This window comes from Grampus griseus (assembly GCF_964374135.1).
Source record: "Grampus griseus genome assembly, chromosome: 5".
In the NCBI taxonomy this organism is placed as follows: Eukaryota; Metazoa; Chordata; class Mammalia; order Artiodactyla; family Delphinidae; genus Grampus; species Grampus griseus.
In genome coordinates, this window is record NC_138998.1 from 115,358,786 (window position 1) to 115,378,294 (window position 19,509).

Below are 19,509 nucleotides of genomic sequence, written 5' to 3' on the forward strand. Positions count from 1 at the left end.
TTGCTATGGAATATGTTAACTGACAGTTCCATCTAGGAAATATTTTTCTTCCTCTCTCACCTGTTCCCCCACCCATCTTGCACTCGACTCCATAAACAGCAGTTATCCCCCATTATAAAACAGTTGACGGTTAAAAAACAATGAGCCAACGAAGAAAGTACAATATTCTATAACTGACATTTACTGCATTGGCCTTGGACTTCTAATCTTTACCAGACGGGCACACAAATCAATCCATCAGCTCATAAAGGTGTGCTTTTTTAACCTCTAAAACAGATGGGATTGGCCAGAAGTGTCTGGCATGTCAAACTGCTAATCACTGCTGCCCTTTGCACAAAATAACCCTCTTAAGTTGAGGCATGGTTGCACGGGAACCGACATTAGTCTGTGGGAAACCCATTTAGCTGTCACACACTCCCTGCCACTCCTGCTCTCCCTTAATTAAGCCTAATGCCTTATGCTTTGACCTTTTGTTCTAGCCTATTAACCCTATCTAGTACAAGTTCAATTATGTTAAACTAAAAACTTTGCTGTAAAATATTAAATGCCAAGCTCAAAAAATCATGAGGGACATCCTCACAGCCCTTAGTTCTATGCACCCTGTTACTCCATGCATGTGACAGTAAAACCTCACTTTTGAAGTGATACTGATTCTGATAGTCTAGAAGAACCACATGATCATTCTTGTTCACCCCCTTATTTTACAAACTGAGGCCAGAAAACATTAAATGACTCACCCATTTCACAGCTTCAGTTGAACCACGCTGAAACCTATCTAATCTCTAGCTCTGATCCTTTATTCTCCATCGTGTCTCTGATTTATAGTCAAACCACCCAGGAGTGTGTTAAGGATACTAGTATTTTCAACACATTATTACTTTTCACCACCCACTAAAATTCACTACTACACAAATAGGCCTAAAGCAAAACAAATGAGCACGTCCACAGAGTTTTGAGGTAATATTTCCTTTCCTCCCCACACCAAAATTTTCTATCTGCTCATGACTTTTCTTTTTTAAAAGGAACAATGGCCATCTGAGAACTGCTAAATTCTGCAACACTCCCAAGGCAATAGGTGCAAGTACAAATTTCTTTCTTCACTGATACTTCATTTAAGTATTCAATAGAACAAATGACTGAAGCTACAGAAAGCAATTACAACTTGCTACTTATCCTCAAATGGAAAAAGCTGGTTATCTTTAAAAATACCTTTTTTACACCTATATGTAAATTGATTGCTCTTCAACATTTACCAGAATCCCAAAAAAGTTTAAAATTCACTGTAAAGTAAAATCAAACATAGTCCAAACTAACATGCTATCATCACAGGGGAATTTTAGTTTTAGTATATAGTAATAAGTGCTATTCCCCTTTCCACTTACTTCATACAACTAGAAAAAACTGTTTTACCACTCTCACTATGACACGTGAAAACAAACATTAATAACATCAAACAAAATTTGGATTTCTACCTGTGATTCATGTGAGGAAATGCATATTAATTTCAGATTTTTGAAAGATTTAAAGTCAGATTTTAATTTTATCCTCTTATTGACTGCCCAAAGACCCATTTTTATCTACTTTCAGTATTAACCAATACCGTCATTTTTGCCTTTAGCAACCTGGAACCTTACAGGTTAAGATAATATGCCATTAAGTGGAACATATAGCAATTTTCAAAAGAAACAGTGATGAACAACTTCAATGACAGAATTTACTACTTTTTAAGGGATAAAAGTAGAATGTGTACAAAAGTAAAACTCAAAGTGAATGTGCTTATGTTATTAGAATGGTACTTTCTTGGCATCAACAGAAGGAATATACACAAGAATTTACAATATGAAACATAACACAGGTGGATGAGCAGTCAAAGGGAAAACACACTGACAGCAAGAACAACTAGCAGCAAACTAATGATTCAGAGTGTCAGTCACCTTTTTTTCCTGCAAAGGATATGGTTTTTTTACACACACACACACACACACACACACATACATATACACACACACACACTTTCTTTTTTATATTCTTTTCCATTATGGTTTATCCCAGGACATTGAATATAGTTCCCTATGCCATACGGTAGGACTTTCTTGTCCATGATATTGTTAATTTAAATGAGATATCATGCCTTAATTACAAGAGTCAGCTCATAAAAATAGAAATTAAGTTTGGGTCTCAGACACTGAGGAATTTAACAGTGGGAAAGTTATACTAGTGCATAGAATCCACATACTCTACAACATATTGACTGACACAAAGGAACAACTGAGAGGAAAGAGCAGCTCAGCGCTGATGCAAACACAAAGTAGAATATACCACATTAATAGTGAATGTGCTCATTTTTCTACTCTTTTACTTTGGACAGTAGTCCATTAGCCTGTATATCTTCTTTTACTATGATTTATGTGATTCACAGCTATTTACTTGTGAATAGAAAAATATGTGAGCCCTGAGAGGTGTTTTTTCTGTTTACAAAAAGCATCTATTTCTAAGCATGCATAAAGTTTAGTAAAAACTTTTGTCTTCACAAGCAAGAAACTGGGTTAAAGTCATTTTAAGAGCATCTGTTAAATCTCAGTGCTGTATACGTATGTCCCAGATAATCTACACATTTTCTTTAGCATTTGAAAAGTAATTGCTGGTCTATAAATTTCTGAGCTCTATTTTAAAATAATTTTCTTTTCCAACTTAGCATTATTAATCAAGTTGAACGTGATAATGCTCTAACAGTCAGAAAATTCACCTCTAGTGAAGAGCAAATCCTAATTTTAAAAAATAACAAAAGGGCTTCATATACTACTTAAGGTCTATAATTTACTAGGTTTTGAATCATCAAGTCCTTCCTGATTCTAACTTTTAAGATTACTGAACGCCAAAATTAATGCTAAACATGAGATTCTGAGATGCCTCCAGTGTCCCAAGCAGTCAAATTCAATGCAATTAAATGTGCTGAGCTGGTGGATCCTTATAACTACTGCAAGTAAGGCCAAGGAAATTGCCCATAAGGCTCTAGAAATATTGTTTCATTTCTTTAAAAAAATTAAATGTTGCCCCCCCAAATTTCTCTGAACATGCATTCTAATATGTTATAAATTTTGTATTTTATTTTTTACTTTTTATTTTTTTTGCGGTACGCGGGCCTCTCACTGTTGTGGCCTCTCCCGTTGCGGAGCACAGGCTCCAGATGCGCAGGCTCAGCGGCCATGGCTCACGGGCCCAGCCGTTCCGCGGCATGTGGGATCCTCCCGGACCGGGGCACGAACCCGTGTCCCCTGCATCGGCAGGCGGACTCTCAACCACTGCGCCACCAGGGAAGCCCTAAATTGTGTATTTTTGAAGAAACTTAGTATTACAGAACAATGTCAAGTAATTATAATGTCACCAACAGTTAGTTTCACTTTTTCCTTCATAATAAATATGCCTGGAAAGAAGATGATAAATTTCAAGGAAGAAATATTATTTCTTATAGACGTTCTAATTTAAATAGACCAAAGAAAAAATGTAGAACAGCAGCTATTATGCATAAGTTAGTCATAATATTTAGCAGTTTTTAATGTATAAATACACAAAGGCCCCATTCCTAACCCCCCAAAAAAGCCAGATTTCACCAATAGTTGGGATTGGTACAGTTCAATTCAACAAATGTTTTAACAACCTTCTGTATGCCAGGCATCTACAGCACCAACAATACACTGATGAATAAGCTCCTATTCATGGAACTTACCCTCTCTTGAGGAGGACAGACATTAACCAAGTGTGAGACTATCACAATCAGGGGTACAAGGAATTGTGAGAGACAAATATGATCTTGTTAGAGGTTTGGAGACTGTACTGAGCACCTACACTCTCTTGTCCACTGTCCCATGAGTGAGAATATTCCTTTCCAATTTGCTTCACCAAGGTGAGGAATGTGGTCAGTCTGTGGCCCACATCAACGGCTACCATTAGGTTTCTTCTCTCTTGCTCTCTTTCTAGAGGGGTGGACCTCGGTGCACTTGGTTCAGGGCACTGATCACCCCTGGTCTACACAGTGCCCTCGCATCCGATATGCTACCTTCTCAAAGGAGAATACAGAGTGGGGCCCATAACCTTTGTATTATGTTCCCAACTGAACCAACAGACCCAACCACCTCCACTAATGGTTTTAGAATATTACTCTTCGGTAGTAAGCGCAGCTGGCCTGTGATCGTTCTGGTCACACTAGTCAACTAAAGTCACCTGGCTCTGTTAATCGACAAAAGTTTCCCTACTGAATTTTAAATAGAACTCAAAAATGTATATGACACGTAGAGACAAAGCTAATGCATGAACAGATGCGCACCTGTACTGTAAAGCTTCTCTTCTTAAATTCTCACCCTAGAAAACACACCCCAAGTTCTAGACTATCAAATGAATCCCAAGACTGTCCTGAACACCATATTCTAATAGCATGAGAAGGAAACAGGCTACGAAAAACAAGGCTGAGGGCTTCCCTGGTGGCGCAGTGGTGGAGAGTCCGCCTGCCGATGCAGGGGACACGGGTTTGTGCCCCGGTCCGGGAAGATCCCACATGCCGCGGAGCGGCTGGGCCCGTGAGCCATGGCGGCTGAGCCTGCGCGTCCAGAGCCTGTGCTCGCAACAGGGGAGGCCACAACAGTGAGAGGCCCGCGTACCACAAAAAAAAAAAAAAAACAAGGATACGGTCGGTCCGGCTCACTCCCTCCTTAAGACCCAGTCCTGATTATCAGAGGTCCTCCCTTGGGGTTAGCTTAGCTTTAGTATACTGCTGGACCCATCACCAAAGGTTATTAACTATTCCTTAACACCTGGTACAGAAAGCCCCTCTTTCTGAGATTGCTTTAGCAAAAATAAACAAACACACAAAAGAGTGTGAAATAAATCAAGACTTGATTTCTCACCCTGGGTTTAGCCAGTTGCCAGCTTGTTGGTTTTAAATTCTTAGGTGCTCAGTGTGTCCTCCTCCGTAAGATGCAGACAAAAAATGTTTTGGAAATTTTAAATTAACAACAATGTCAAAAATGTTGGAAGATGAGCAATCATGTACCCTACTGTGTCACACGGATACCTAGCCGTTAAAAAGAAAAGAACAAGTGAGAAATTAAGAGAACAAAAGGGAAAACAGGGGAAAAAGGAAACAAAAATAGAGGAGGATCAAGAGAAAAGAAAAAGGTGTGTAAGTGAAATAGTAGCACTTATCACTATTTGATTCACAGTCCACACCAACTACCTATCCTATGTGCTCTTCTGCTAAGTAAGATGCCTCTATACACCGACTTGTTTGAAAATGAGGAAGTAGGACAAGGTACCTCTAAAACAAGCACACTTAAACCCAGAAATTCCATAGCTTCTATCAAATTTCCTTCCAACCTGATATCTAAGGATTCTATGAAAGTACTTCAGTTTGTGAAAGCCCAAGCAAAAGAAGAAGCAGAAAAAAAAAACAAAAACAAAAACAGAAGAAAACATAACGTTGATTCAGGTCAGTCAAGGATTACCAAGACAGGTAAGAGTAGCATTTTACTAACAGACTGAACAATGCATTGCTTTGAGTTCTGCCTCAATAATACCAAACATCCAGATATTGGGAAAGAACCAGGTGGTGAATAATAAACACCTTCCATCTTCAATCCTTGACCTCATGCAGATTCAGTCTATTTCAATTAACTTTTTTAAAAGGCATGGATGTGTTAGGGAAATAATATAAATACATATCTGAACTCCAGAAAAATTTTTTTACCCAGATTGTTCACTTACACAGTTTCTCTCTTATTTGGCCAGATACAATATAGTTTCTTAATAAAAGAATGTTCCTTTGCAGCTTTTATACAAACCCTTTTGTTTATCCAACATTTATTTGGCATTTCAAAATCCAAAGCACACTAGAAAATACTATGTATATGAGCATTATTACTCATCTTTGTGTCTCCAATACAGTTTCAACCTGACTACCTTTTAGTGTAGAGGGAACTACTCAGCTTGAGTCTTTTGGTTCAAAGTTCCATAAATTTTAAATGAGGAAAGTAAAAAGAGGTGGAGAGGTTTATAACTCCAGTTCTCACGCTCCAACAATAAAAGAATATGCCTGATGTGTACTTTAAAATACATGATGTGCTGCAAACCTCCCCAACTCCAAAATTTCTTTCCTGACCATGGTCTACTCCCAAAATGAAGCCAAATACTCCTCATCTCTTGATTTCTGCATCCTTCTGATAAATTCACAAATGCACTGTCAATTTCCTCTTCGTATTACAGAGACTAGTTCATTAGCATAGCACAGTCTTTAAAATAAAATTACTGGGGGTGAACATAGGACAATAAAAATAAAAATCATGTTAAGAACCGTAACAGTCAAGAGATTTAACTTTTCAACCAGGAAAAGCTATGGCTCTGAATTTGCTACAACTGCTCCTTGAAGTGCACAAACATAATTTGCCTTGGGAACACTTGGATTAAGACCATGACAAGCTTTTTAAATGAATTATATCAAGAAACACAGTTGCTTTCTCTGCCTCAAAGAACACTGTAGCAATTCTGAGGTCCACTTCACAGGAGCTAGGAGCCTTCATGGCTGCCCTTGGTGACTACATCTTCCTTATGCAAGCGCAGGAGCAGGACATCAGCTCTCTGAGAACTCACAGCAACTGCAGCAGAAACATCGCTTGGAAACAGGGTGCCTTCCCAGTGGGAACTGATCTTTGAGAAGCCAGGCTGGGTGAATGCTTCTTGAGTCCTGCGGCTCTCAGGTTGGGAGCAGGGTTTTTTTTTTTTTTTAATCATTTTCTAAAAATCAGAGAGAGACTGGTTTTCTCTTCAAAAGATGGCATGTTCTCATGGAAAAGCAAATTATCATCAATGAAATTAGCTGTGTGACCTCAGGCAAGTTACTCAGGCATCTCTCAGACCAGGTCTATGTAAAGTAGAGAAAATGATACCTATATGTCACAGGGGAACTGTAAAGCAGCCAGCACCATGTCTGGCACAAAGCAGGTATCCCCAAATCCTCTTCCTTTCCCTACTCCTCCCCGCAATAAAAAAGGAAAAGGCAAAAGACAGGTAACTAAATAACCTTTTTATATTTCAAGTTTTGACCCATCATCTCTACTCCTTTCAAAACTATAACCTTGAAATCTTTACTGTTTACTGTCAACAGCAGCATATATTGATATAGTCAGAATTCCAGAATTTAGAAATGAAATCTAACCTCCCTGTTCTACAGATTCTACACATGCTGCCCAGAGACATAAAAGGCCTTTCCTTTCATCAGTATCATACATTGATTTAGTAGCAGAACCTAAGCTAGAAAAATATGTGTGGAATAACAAAACAGAAACACTTTTTTAAAATATGCTTTTCAAAAATCAGACCTGAGCCTATATGACCCATTGTGTAAATATTCCCTTTAGGGGAAAAACTGCAATTGTGATTAGTTTCATTTTGAGGGTATTTCTTATATCTCATTTGTAAGTGTTTCACATGTTTTCAAATACTTTTTCTTGCTGTTCTCCACCTTCTTCTGTCCTCCTTCCTTCCCTTAATTTGTTTATTTTCCAGGGTATAAATCTACCACTCTATTGTAGATTACTATAAATTCATAAATTCGGGAATCAAAAAAGAATGCTTAAAAAGTATGCTTTTTAAAAACCAGCTATAATCCCTTAAACATTTCATATCTCTCTATTTCTAGGTAAATTCCTTAAGACAGAAGTCTCTTTTAAACTTCTAATCCTCAAACTTTGATTGCGTTCTGCTATATGTCAGGCTCTCTTAACCACATTATGTCATTAAATCTCCACAATTATAGTAATATTCTAATTCTAAGATTGTTTATAAACATAATTTCCTTTCTTACTATTGCAATGCTAAATTATCATCTTTTTTTAACGCAGTAACATATTTAACATGTTCACATGTTATGTACAATACAGGCAAATTCAACAATTGAAAGCACACAACTACAAGAAGCTAGCTTAGCCGCTACATGGCTTAGCTTCTCTCTTACCTAAAGCTAATCACCTTACTTTTACCTAGTACCCTCACATAGCTGGTAAAGAAGGTAGAAGTAAAATAATCAAAGCAGACTGCAAAAAACCCCACAAGTTCCAAACTCCTTAGCTCCTGAGCTATCCTCAATCCATCAGCAAATTACAGATCTGAAAACAAGGCGTAGCCCTATCATTTAACAGGAGACTGAAAAACGACTTTCTTAATTAGAAGTCCAAGGCTGAGAGACTCCTTTCCACCAAAGCTCTGAATAAACACCAACATCAGGTCAATCAGAGCTGTCCTGGTCCCAGTGGGATCTTAAGCTGATGACTCAAATTCCCAGCGAGCTTCTAGTTTAATTTCTTGAAACTCTAGGCTTAGTCACACAGTGACCTGGAATTTAAGGCAAATAAGGGTCTCTTCCATCCTTAAAGATATTTTTGCTGAATGACACAAAGTTAAAGAGGGAAGATGGGTTTAGAGCTTTTTAGAGTTTTTACTCCCCGAGGTGTACCAAGTTAAAAAACTGGGGACAGTGAACCATGCTAGCTTTGAATTTCAAACACAACTATTAGCCCTGTCAGAGAAGCAAGTCCATTTCCAAGTTTTAACAAAATGCCTTTTTTTTTAACCCCCGCACTATTTATTGAAAGAGGAAGGAAAGAAGAATGAAAGGGAGGGAGGGAGGTGGGGAGGGAGGGAGGGAGGGAGGGGGGAGGGAGGGAGGGAGGGAGGGGGGAGGGAGGGAGGAGGGAGGGGGAGGTGGGGAGGGAGGTGGGGAGGTGGGGAGGGAGGTGGGGAGGTGGGGAGGGAGGGAGGGAGGTGGGGAGGGAGGGAGGTGGGGAGGGAGGGGGGAGGGAGGGGGAGGTGGGGAGGGAGGTGGGGAGGTGGGGAGGGAGGTGGGGAGGTGGGGAGGGAGGTGGGGAGGTGGGGAGGGAGGGAGGGAGGTGGGGAGGGAGGGAGGTGGGGAGGGAGGGAGGTGGGGAGGGAGGGAGGTGGGGAGGGAGGGAGGTGGGGAGGATGGATGGATGTCACAAGCACCTTCCTAGAAAAAGTTTCAACATATTCTGGAGTTCTTCTTGAATTTATTTCAATCAAAAAACATATAAATTATAATTTCTTTAACAGGTAATTATCCATACATTATCTTCAATAACTATCTTGTTTAGCTTTAAAAAAAATCTTAGTACTACTAAGTAAATACAGTGGAGTCCTTTTTTTCCATAACTTCAAAGAGTAATTTTTTTCTACATTTCTGAGTGCCCGTCTTCTAAATTCTTCAAATCCGCTTCTCATTATATTACTCCTAGAGTTCTAGGCTAAATGTTATCTCTAGCTTGGTTCAAGGTGCTAATTTTAACAAAATCCTAATAACAATGGTAAACTGTATCATCTTTACTTTTTCCTCATTCTTGTTCTCAATGTTTCATGAATTTAAGAAAAATTATGTTTCAGGTGTAATGATATCTTAAAATGCCATGTTTTATTTGTAGTATTTGCAAGGTAGTGTAGGGATCAATTTGAATTTTAAGGTTCATAATGCAGAGTATGTAATATAACAGTGACAACAATTAGTATATCATCCTACTTATCTCAATACCTATACTTATTATGAAAAATTAAAATTACTCTTCATACCTGTAGCAAAACAATAGGAAATTTCTATTGTAAATAAACTCTAATTTTTAGAATCCTAAATATTCAATTTGAACATTAAATTTCAAGGAACAAAAAACAACAGATGGGTATCTGTATTACAGTTTGCAAAAAAACCCTGCTAAGATTTCAGAGGTCTCTTTGGTCCCAATTTTCCCCCTACCCTTGAATCACAAGGTAATGTGCTTAAAGAAAGCATTCTTTCTGGGGTTATTTACATGAAGTTATCTTTATGAGAAATCTCATGAAAGAGTTCTCCAGTTCACCACCCAAACCTCAGCACTCTGTTTTCCATGTTCGATAAGACCCTTGGAAAACACCACATCTCAAAAGAATAAAGAAAAGGTGGTCTATTTTTAATTCATTTCCTTCCAAATAAACTATTACTCCCTAACTCCTGGTTCTATGCTGGTACCCAATTTTGACCTTCCAGTTTAGATATATTTAAGAGACATTCAAAAACAGTGTACACATGCACAAGTGGGGAACCTGTCATTTCTCCCCCTCAAACCACCACTATTTTTATAATATTGATGACCTCATAAAAGGAACTCCATTACCATCAGCAATTCATGTCCCTGCTTCAGCACCAGATGCAACCAGGATATGGAAACAAGATCTCTCTCCTCCATTTACTTTTTATTCATTCCAACCCCTGGATATAACCCTCAGTTCCATTCCATTGGCCTGCTTCACCATCTGACACGCTTGATTTTTACCTTCTCAAGTCTTAGCGACCATCCTGGTGTCATATTTCCCTAATTGTTGTGTTAATCTAAATATTACAGAATGAGTTTGCTCATTTTCCCCCAAGACAGTCCCCTCAAAAAACTGCAACTTAAGGAAATGCATCTTGAACAATTTAATTCTCAGATTCAAACTCATTATCCTGAAAGCCCCCCACCCCTCCCTGCCCCATATTCTGTTCAGAGTGTTCTTTGACTTTTCAATAGTAATCAAAAGTTGCCTTTCATAAAAACATTTCTCTAGTTGGAAGACGGGTACAAAGGGTTTTGTTAGAACAGTAAATGCTTTTTTCTCTAGTCTTCATCCATGTTAACAGTAAATCACTATGAAACCAACCAAAACAAAACCCACCCTCACTGTGTGTAGCCACGTGAAGGGGCATATGGAAAAAGCTTAAGAGTAAAGAACCTTCATCCCAGCACAGCCAAGAAGGGAAGCTACAAATGAAGGCAGCTTTCATGGAAGAAAACATCCACAGATGTAGAAGCTACTTATTTTAGAAAAGGGGACAAGACAGCAAGAGAGCAATAAGGAGAGAGAGAGGTGGGGTATAGACAAACAAACTGGAATGCCTCTTCTCTGTTCACCTACACTTTAAAACCTGACTGTATCCGGCAGTCTAAAGTTTGAAAAGCAAAACTAAACCTATCACAATTTAAAGTGAACAATTTTCTCTTGATAAAAATTAGCTGTTTTGAACTTATTTGGGGCAGAATTATTTTTTTTAACCTTATACACAAAGCTATCATTGCTTTTTCAAAACACTTAAAAATGACCTGTTAAGTTTCTTACAATCGTAAAATTTTAAAACTGAAAACCTAATCCCTTTAACATCATATATACTAAGCCACTCTGATGTAAAATTACTTCTATGCCACTGTCTTCTAGTACTGGTTTGCAATGGAATCTGTACAATTAATAATAACCTTCTTCCTTCTCATCTTTCTAGAAAGCCAAGAATGACATATCTCCTTATCTCCCTATTTGTGCCATTAGATTGACATATTTTGCCTCACCTGTCACCTTCCATAAAACTCTGCTTTCAGATGAGTTAATTCATTTTTTAGTTGTCCTCAATGTTCTAAAATAGTGATGTTTGACAGAATTAATACAGTGCTCTAGTTCTCTCTGTTCAACTGGTATTTAATTAAAGATCTTGGAGGCATCTTTGTCTCCAGTTACACTGCTTAAAGAAGGAATGTTACTTCCTACCCGGACAATGTGCTAAACCACATGGCAACAGAGCTGCCTTCCTAAGGTCTCCCATTTAACAGATTGTTTTACCGTGTTTAAGCTACTAGCAAGACAGATTACCACTTTATTTAATGTTGATTTTACTTTTCACATCTCTGAACCACAACTCTACTACAGCCTACATTCTCTCTTACCTTTAAAGTGGCCAGCATTTCTGAACTTGTAATGCTCCCTTATATTTTTATTTGATCATTGCTTTTGTTTTACCTGGACCTCAAAAAGTCCTAATGGTATTTAATTTGTAAGATTTCTTGAATCTCTGGTAACCATGCAGAGAATCTTTAAGCAATGAGAGCTACCTGGAGCACAAGCAGAAACTTTCTTGTTTCAAATTCTTTTGAATTAGAGTCTTTAAGCAGTGACAGCTACCTAGAGCACAAGCAGCAAATTTCTTGTCTTAGACTCTTTTGAATTAATATCTTTTGGCGAATAGCCCACTCAACATGTCATAATTTTCCACTGTAAAGGTAGCATGGATAATTTAAATTGGCACTTGCTATTTATTACACAAATAACTGTTCTCTTGGAATGCGTTTTGAAAGCTAGCATTTCTCAATAATTCTCTGGCTATATCGGAACCACAAGAGACATGTCAATTTAAGCAAACTTCAGGAGCAATAAACTAACAAACAAGACCCTAGGTGGTGGTATAGGTTATTTTTTTTATCATGATGTTTTGCTCTTAAAAAACTGCAAGAGTCAGAGGAGCCTTTAGCCTCTTTTACAGACACCTTTTTATTGCAACCTTACAATATTTTAGGGTGTTAAATTAGTAAAAGTTTAGAGACACATTCAGGAAATGGGTCCAGACATTAAAACTGGTTTTCAACTACCTCAAAGGCACTGTAGAGAGCGCACTGGAGTAAAACCAACAATGAGTAGTCCTCTTTTTTGTTTGTTTTTAATACGTATTTTCCTCATGCTCCTAGGGCACTTTCAGGGCTAAGTATGCAAAGAGGTCTTTCCCCACCAGAGTGTACGAAACAGGCTAAAGTAACAATCCTACAGCCTGCAGGATAGGGGCTTTGCTCCATTGACTGAAACTTCTTTGTCTCTAGGAACTAATTCCAGGCAGAAAAAAGTTAGCACTGATGATGAAGCCACTACTCTCTGAACCAGCTAAACTCAAACCACATTACCAAACTGCTGGGCAAAACCAGAGCAACTTACTTCGAAACTGAAAAGCACTTCAAAATACTCCAGGTAGCAACCCACACTTAGGTGCCAGGCAGATGAAGCAGCATTTGTTTAAAAAGTCCACTTATTTCAGTGTCTCTTCAACAAAGGTGCCACACTAGTGATTAAACATTGAATAATCACATCAGGAAGATGCCACCCACTTGCTAAACCCATGATTCACTAACAAGCAGGTTCAATGCAATTCATAACTTTAAAGAATGAACTACCAAAAGCTCTTTGCTTCACAAATACCACTCTCCACCCCCCCCCCAAATGTAAACAGCAATCATCATCTATAAACGGACAACCATTTTCACTTTGAACACCTATGGATGGTCTCTCTTCCTCTAGAAACAGTTTTCCCGCACAATCTCACATTTAATCGTTTACATTACCGGAGACAAACTCCAACTCAGTTCCACCAACTGAGTGAAAAATCCTTGTGGCTAAGAACGTCTTAATTCTTTTCCGAAATAAAAATGCTTTATTAAAAAATTTAAAACGCAAAACTACTTATCATTCTGTTCTTCTACTATCTTCAAAACCCAATTGCCATCCCTAACAAGATAGAAGGTAGAAACTCCTGTAATGCTTCAGAGATCAACATGTGTCACAGACTCCCAGCTTGTTCGCCTCTAAGACACAGTTGATTCCTTTGTTCCTTCAGACTGAACACCAACTCTTGATTAAAATTTGGAAACTACTTTGGAAAGGATATGACGGTTTGTAGAATATTTCCAGGCAAACCCTTCATAAAGCAACAACATGCACTAGTAGTATTAGAGGACACAGATATAAGAGTGAAAAACAAGCCTCCAGAAGCCTCCCAGGACCTGCACGGAGCTCACCCTAGATGTGAGCCCGGTTTCTGGCTCAGGGGTAAAGTGATGGTTGAGGCCTCGGGTCGAAGAGGCCTCTCCCTCGGGAGGGGAAGGACAAGTACCGACGGGCTGGGCTGGACCCGGGGGTCCTCCGGGGGTCGGGAGCGCGGTCCCTTTTCTTACCCACTTTCCCCGGCCCGGGATCCGCGAGCACAGAGCTGGGAGGCACCCGAGTGAGAGGCGGGGAGCTGCGTCCGGCGCCGCCCAGGACGCCCGGGGCAGCAGGAGCTGCGCGGCGAGAAGCGCCCGGGGCTCGGGGCCGAGGGGACAGACGAGCGGGGCGCGACTCCGGCCCACGCCCCCCCCCCCGCCTGCCCCGGCCCGGCTCAGGGGCCACCCGGAGGCCGCCCCCCGGCCCAGGACTGGCACGGACGCGCCAGTGAGCCGGGGGCCAACTCCACAACTTGGCGGCCCCGCTGCCCGGGCCCCCCGAGTTCCCGAGGAGATTCGGACCCAGCAGGAGAGGCGGAATTTCCCCGGAAACCACCCCCCCGACACCATCTCGTCCCGCCACCGAGCCCACCCCGCCGTCTGCGTCCGCTCCCGCCGCCCGCGGCGCCGGCCCCGCCGCCCCGACGCCCCCGAGGCCCTACCGGCCAACGCCAACGCCGCCGCGGGCCGCGCTTCCCGGCCGTTTCCGGCGGCGCGGGCGGCCGCTCCTCCGAGCCCCCCAGCCGCGGCCGCCACTCACCCGAGGCCGCCGCGGCTCCGAGCCCGGGGCTCCGGCAGGCTCACTCCGCGAAGGCGCCCCGCCACCCCGTCCTCCCTCGGCGCCCCAGCGAGCTCTTGCCTCCGACCGGCACTGCCGAGCGCAGCGGCTGACGCGAGGCCACGGGCGGGCGTGCGGGCGCGCGGGCGGGCGTGGGGCCGGGTCGTCCCTCCGCCTCGGCCACCGCCTCCTCCTCCGCCGCCGCCGCCGCCGCCTCCCGAGTTCGGGGCTCTGCTGCAATGTCTGCGAGGCTGACTTTGAGCGCCTCGCTCGCCGCCCGCCCGCAGCCGCGCTCCTCCCTCCGCCGCTGAGTCCGCCGCGGCCCAGTCCCTCCCCTCGCCGCTCCACGCCATTCAGCTCTTCAGCCAAGTTTCTTAACCCTTTTTTCCCCTTCCTTCCCATTGTCACCGGGGCGGGAGGAAGGCGCCCGGGTCCCGGAGGCTCGCGGGAGCTGAGGGGCCCCCCCTCGGTTGGCTGGTTTTCCTTCTCGCCCGCCCTCCGGTCGGCCGGGCGGGGACTGCGGGGCCCCGAGGCGGCGGGAGGATCGCGGCGGCGGGGAGAGGTGGGTGCTCCACGCGCCCGCGCCGTCCCCCGCGGCTCCCGGCTCTGTCCAGCCGCCGCCACGGCCGAAGGCGCCCGGACAGCTCCTCCCGGGGCCCCGGGGGGACCGATCTCGAGACACAGGCCAAAGGCTTGTGTTGGGGGCACAGACTGGGGGCCGGGACTCCCCGGGTCCCCTCCTGGGTGCCGGCGCCCTAGGCGTCCCCCTCCTCCCATTTCGCCCACGACACGCGTCCCCTTGGCTCCTTCTCGCCCACCCCCAACTTGCACCACCTTGTAATCTGTGTGTCTTGCTTTGATCTTGGGGGGCACGGGCACTAACTGCGGGTCACTTTGACCCCACGCCCAGCACGTAGGAGGCAGCCAGGGATAAATGCGGAGTGAGTCCGAGAGGAAAACTGGGAAGGAGACCTGAGGAGCGCCCCATTCAGCTCCTCGGACGGCGGAGGACCCGGGAGCAGGGTTTATCTTCAGCTGCTTTGTCACTGCGAAGTCTCCAGCGGAGTCAGTTCTCGAATCTACACCATCCCCGGGAAGAATCTGACCCTACAAGACAAGGCAGAAGGCACCGGGCTGCCACTTCTCGGGCAGCTCTCCGCGGTTCAGGCTCCGAGTAAGAAATAACAATTACATCACGAGGCCGGGGCGGCAGCGCCGAGGAGCCTCCCGGTTTCCTGCAGCTTGATCTCGCTGAACCCGCCTCTAAACTGGGGGGCATACGGATTGGTGAAGAGAGAAAGTGGAGGGAGGAGAGAGTCATCCGAAACCATCATTTCCCCCTTCTCCCTGTATTTGCTGTTTTAAAATCTTGTCCTCAACGCTCCCCAAACATCTAACTAGAACTATTAACACCCTCTCAACACCTCCGCAGATGTCAGGTTTCTTTTTGACTCTAGCATCTAGCATTTAGTAACTCGCCATGAAAAGAAAAAAAAAAAAAATTACCAGGGGAAATGAGGACCGTTGCTGAAATTGTTTTTGCTTGCTGCGAAAACGCTAAAGTACAGCTTAGCCTCACTGTGAACTCCGAAATGGCATGCCTGTGTTCAAACACTTATTACACAAAACAAGTGAGTGGATGAGACACTCCATTCTTACGTGTAGGTTTTCAGACCCTTAAGAATTCGATAGCATTTGAAAATAGACTTGCAAGTGCACTTAAAAAAAGAAAAAAGAACTATCCAAGTCGTAAAAAGTATTCTATGCCTGTTATGTAATGGCTGTGTTGTGCGTGTAAAATGTCATTTAACCTTTAAAAACATGAATAAGAGTTTGGGGTTACCTTCACAATCTTAAAAAAGAAAGCATTTTTTCAAATTAATGCTTAATAATCCAGCCCCTAGCACAGTGCTGGGCACATGGTAGGAAGATTTTGCTTCATGGTGATAGTGCATTTTAGAACAATTATTTTACATCACCCTAGTGATTCAACTGTGCAATCTGTTGCCATCTTATATAGTTTAAACCTCATATGATAGCTTATTATTTGTATGTAGCACCGTTTTAAATCTGTTTCAGGCAACTTAGTAAAGTCAGCTATTCTGTAGCGCAACATATATCCAGGATTGATGCAAAGCAACTGTTCCAGTTAAGTGATGGTCAGCATAATTGGAGCGTGGCCCTTTAAGGAGTCAAACTTCTTTTTTTTAAATCGTTTTTAACTGTTGTTAAAGATTTTCTGAAATGTATGATAAATATTTCTGTTTTCTTAAGCAGTTTGTTTGGCTTTTTCTGGAGAATTCAGGGTTAATTTTATTTAAAGTATTCATTATAGTAGGTGTTAGTGGATTTAACAAATACATCAAGTTCCTGTTCTCTATCAGGCTTCTTCCTAGGTGTTAGGGATGCTCCCAGGAGGTGTATAAGCCATAAATCGCTGCCCTGAAGGACTCCAGGATACTATGACTGATTATCTCTGCCTTTTGTAGTCTCTCTCTCTCCCCCTTCCCTAACTGACAATCTGTTGACTTTTCTGTCTTTTGCCAGCGAGCCTGTCTCCAACATTCTCCTCCTCTTCTGATTGGCAGCTTCTAGTCTGGTGCAGACTGAGAATCCAGATAGCCTCACTTGTCACAATTCAGTCTAAAGTAAAACTAAATAGGTCCCGTGTAAGGAACTGATGTGCTTACCAAGGAGAAAGGCACATGAACTTTAGTGCATAGACTTTGTGACAGATATTTGGACTACTCAAATGTTGCTTTGAAAAGCATTCTTTTTGCTTCTTAGGTGGGTTTTAGATCATTGTGGTTGGTAGATAAACAACCTCCAAGTAAGTAAGATTACACAATTAATACAACAAGCCGAATACTGGTCCTGCCCCTTTTAACACTAGTGTTAAAAAGTCTACTGCAGTATGTTAGATGACTTAATAAAGCTGCTCACCTCGTTATTCATCTGTCTTCTCAACCCCACAGAAATCCAGTCATTGGAATCCTGAACTCTTTTTGATAGTACATTAGTGTTAAGTAAGTTGCACACCTTTCGTGGGATTCATTTTTACTTAATCATTCTAATTGTGTTGGGGCTATTTTGTTGTTCTTTGTTTTTAAAAAATCAGTACCTCAGTTTCCTGGCTAAGAGAGTCATTGCAAGGATACTGGGGCATATATGTAATATAAGAATACCTATGCAGTAATTGTATTTTGAAGACAACTCTCATTTTAACTGATTGTGATGTGAAAACGATGCCCTTGAGATTTTATACTTAAACACAAAATTATTTTTATGAACTCAGGTTCCTATGGGATCAGATACGTATAGTTCAGGCTCAATATGTTTATCCACCACAAAGAAGTAGTCTGGGAGAGGCATGCTTATGATGTACTCCCTGAATCTCTCTCGTTATAGCATTTTTCACACCAGTTGGTGACTGGGTGTTTACTTATCTATATCCCATTCTAAACGCAGGCACTCTGGGCACAGGGTCTGTATCCCTCTGGTTCACATATGGACACTTCCAGCACCTATCCCTGTGCACAGCAAACAGTAGACCGTAGATATCCAGTAGATATTGGGCAAGATACTGTCATGATTCCCGAGAAAAGTCTTTGTTTCTACTTGGGGTACAGGTGTGGGGTAAGGGAGCTCAGAGAAAATTTTACAGAGAAAAGAATGCTTCAGCTGTCTATTAAACGGTTAGAATTTACCAAGTAGCCAAGTGGGAAACAGGTTCTCAGGAGAGGGAAAAGACTGTTTAACAGTGGTGAGGTGTGAAGAAAACAAAAATATACATTGAGAAGTATTGAACTCACCTTATACACTATGAACTAGTGACTAATGAACTATGACAGCTGACAGAAATATCTACAGATGGAATTCCAGTGTAGTTACGCTGTTATAGTCCCTCAGCCTCTAGAGAAGCACTGTCCAATAAAAATATAAAGCAAGCCACAAATGTGATCTACAGATGTACTTTTAAATTTTCTAGTAGCCACATTTTAGAAATACAAAGAAGCAGGTAAAATTAATTTTAGTAATATATTTAACTCAATGTATCAAAAATATTTCAATGTATACACAACATAAAAAATATTCAATAAATATTTTACATTCTTTCATTCACACTAAGTTTTCAAAATCCAGTGTGCTTTTTACACTAGGTTTTTTTACTCCTAGTGTAAAAACTCCTAGGTCTTTACACTAGCCATGTGTAGCTAGTGGCTACCGTATGGGGCAATGCAGCTCTCTAGAGGGCAAATGAAATCTTTAATAGTACAGTCAAATGAAATTTTCTTAAGATGAAAATCTGAATCTTATGAAGTCTATAATTTTGTGTTGATTACTGGTGTTTAGCTCTGCTATGTTATAGAGACCACTTTCTTCTGTCTAGGCTTTTGTGCCAATTAGAGAATCAGTGAAGTTTACATTTTATGTACTGTGTCTCCATTAACCATACTGTGGTTACAATTACTTTTATTTCTGTTAACTCTGGTGGTGGACTGTAAATGTAAACTGGCCATACAGCATTAAAAAAACACTGTAAATTTGGGGTTGAATAAACTTTTTTTAAAAAGTCTTCCTTAGATCACAGAACTACTTCTATGCTAGTTACTGTCAAGCATCTTCCTGGCTATAGAAGCCCACGGTTTTGCTCTCCAGTTCTTCCATGCCCACTTACTTAGGGAGTATAAAATCCACCCTAGCCTTTGTTTGAGGCAGTCACCCGTCTGAAGCTGCAGCAGTAAGCATGTGCTATAGCACCCTGAGTACCGAAAAAGGTCTGAAGAGCTAAGATGAAGATGTTTAGACACCCTGTCTGCAGGTTACTGTGCAGTTTTCCCTAATGAGATCGGAGCCCTTTTACTTTCTGTGGAGCATGACAGCCAAGGACTGGCAAAACCAGGGCACTCAATTTATTCACTAAAATGAATCCTGAAAACTGGATCTTAAAAACAAAAAACAAAAACAACCCGAAAATGTTTGCATAGAAGCAGCTGAAAGTGTGCAAGGAAAAGGCAGATACTTTAATGAAAGGCAAATGTGTACGATGCCTTCTCATTCTCCAAAAAAGAAAATGTCTAGTATAGTTAAGGTGTC

At 41.8% G+C, this 19,509-nt stretch overlaps 1 protein-coding gene across 1 annotated transcript in view; it reads right to left on the reverse strand.

The window, feature by feature from the left end:
* NRIP1 (nuclear receptor interacting protein 1) overlaps positions 1-14,493 on the reverse strand; it is a 97,242-nt gene extending 82,749 nt beyond the window's left edge. Inside the window, exon 1 of the transcript XR_014296743.1 lies at positions 14,395-14,493. The gene's annotated coding sequence lies outside the window, so the exon portion shown is untranslated. The remainder of the gene's footprint in view (positions 1-14,394) is intronic.
* Between the last annotated feature and the right edge of the window lie 5,016 nt (positions 14,494-19,509).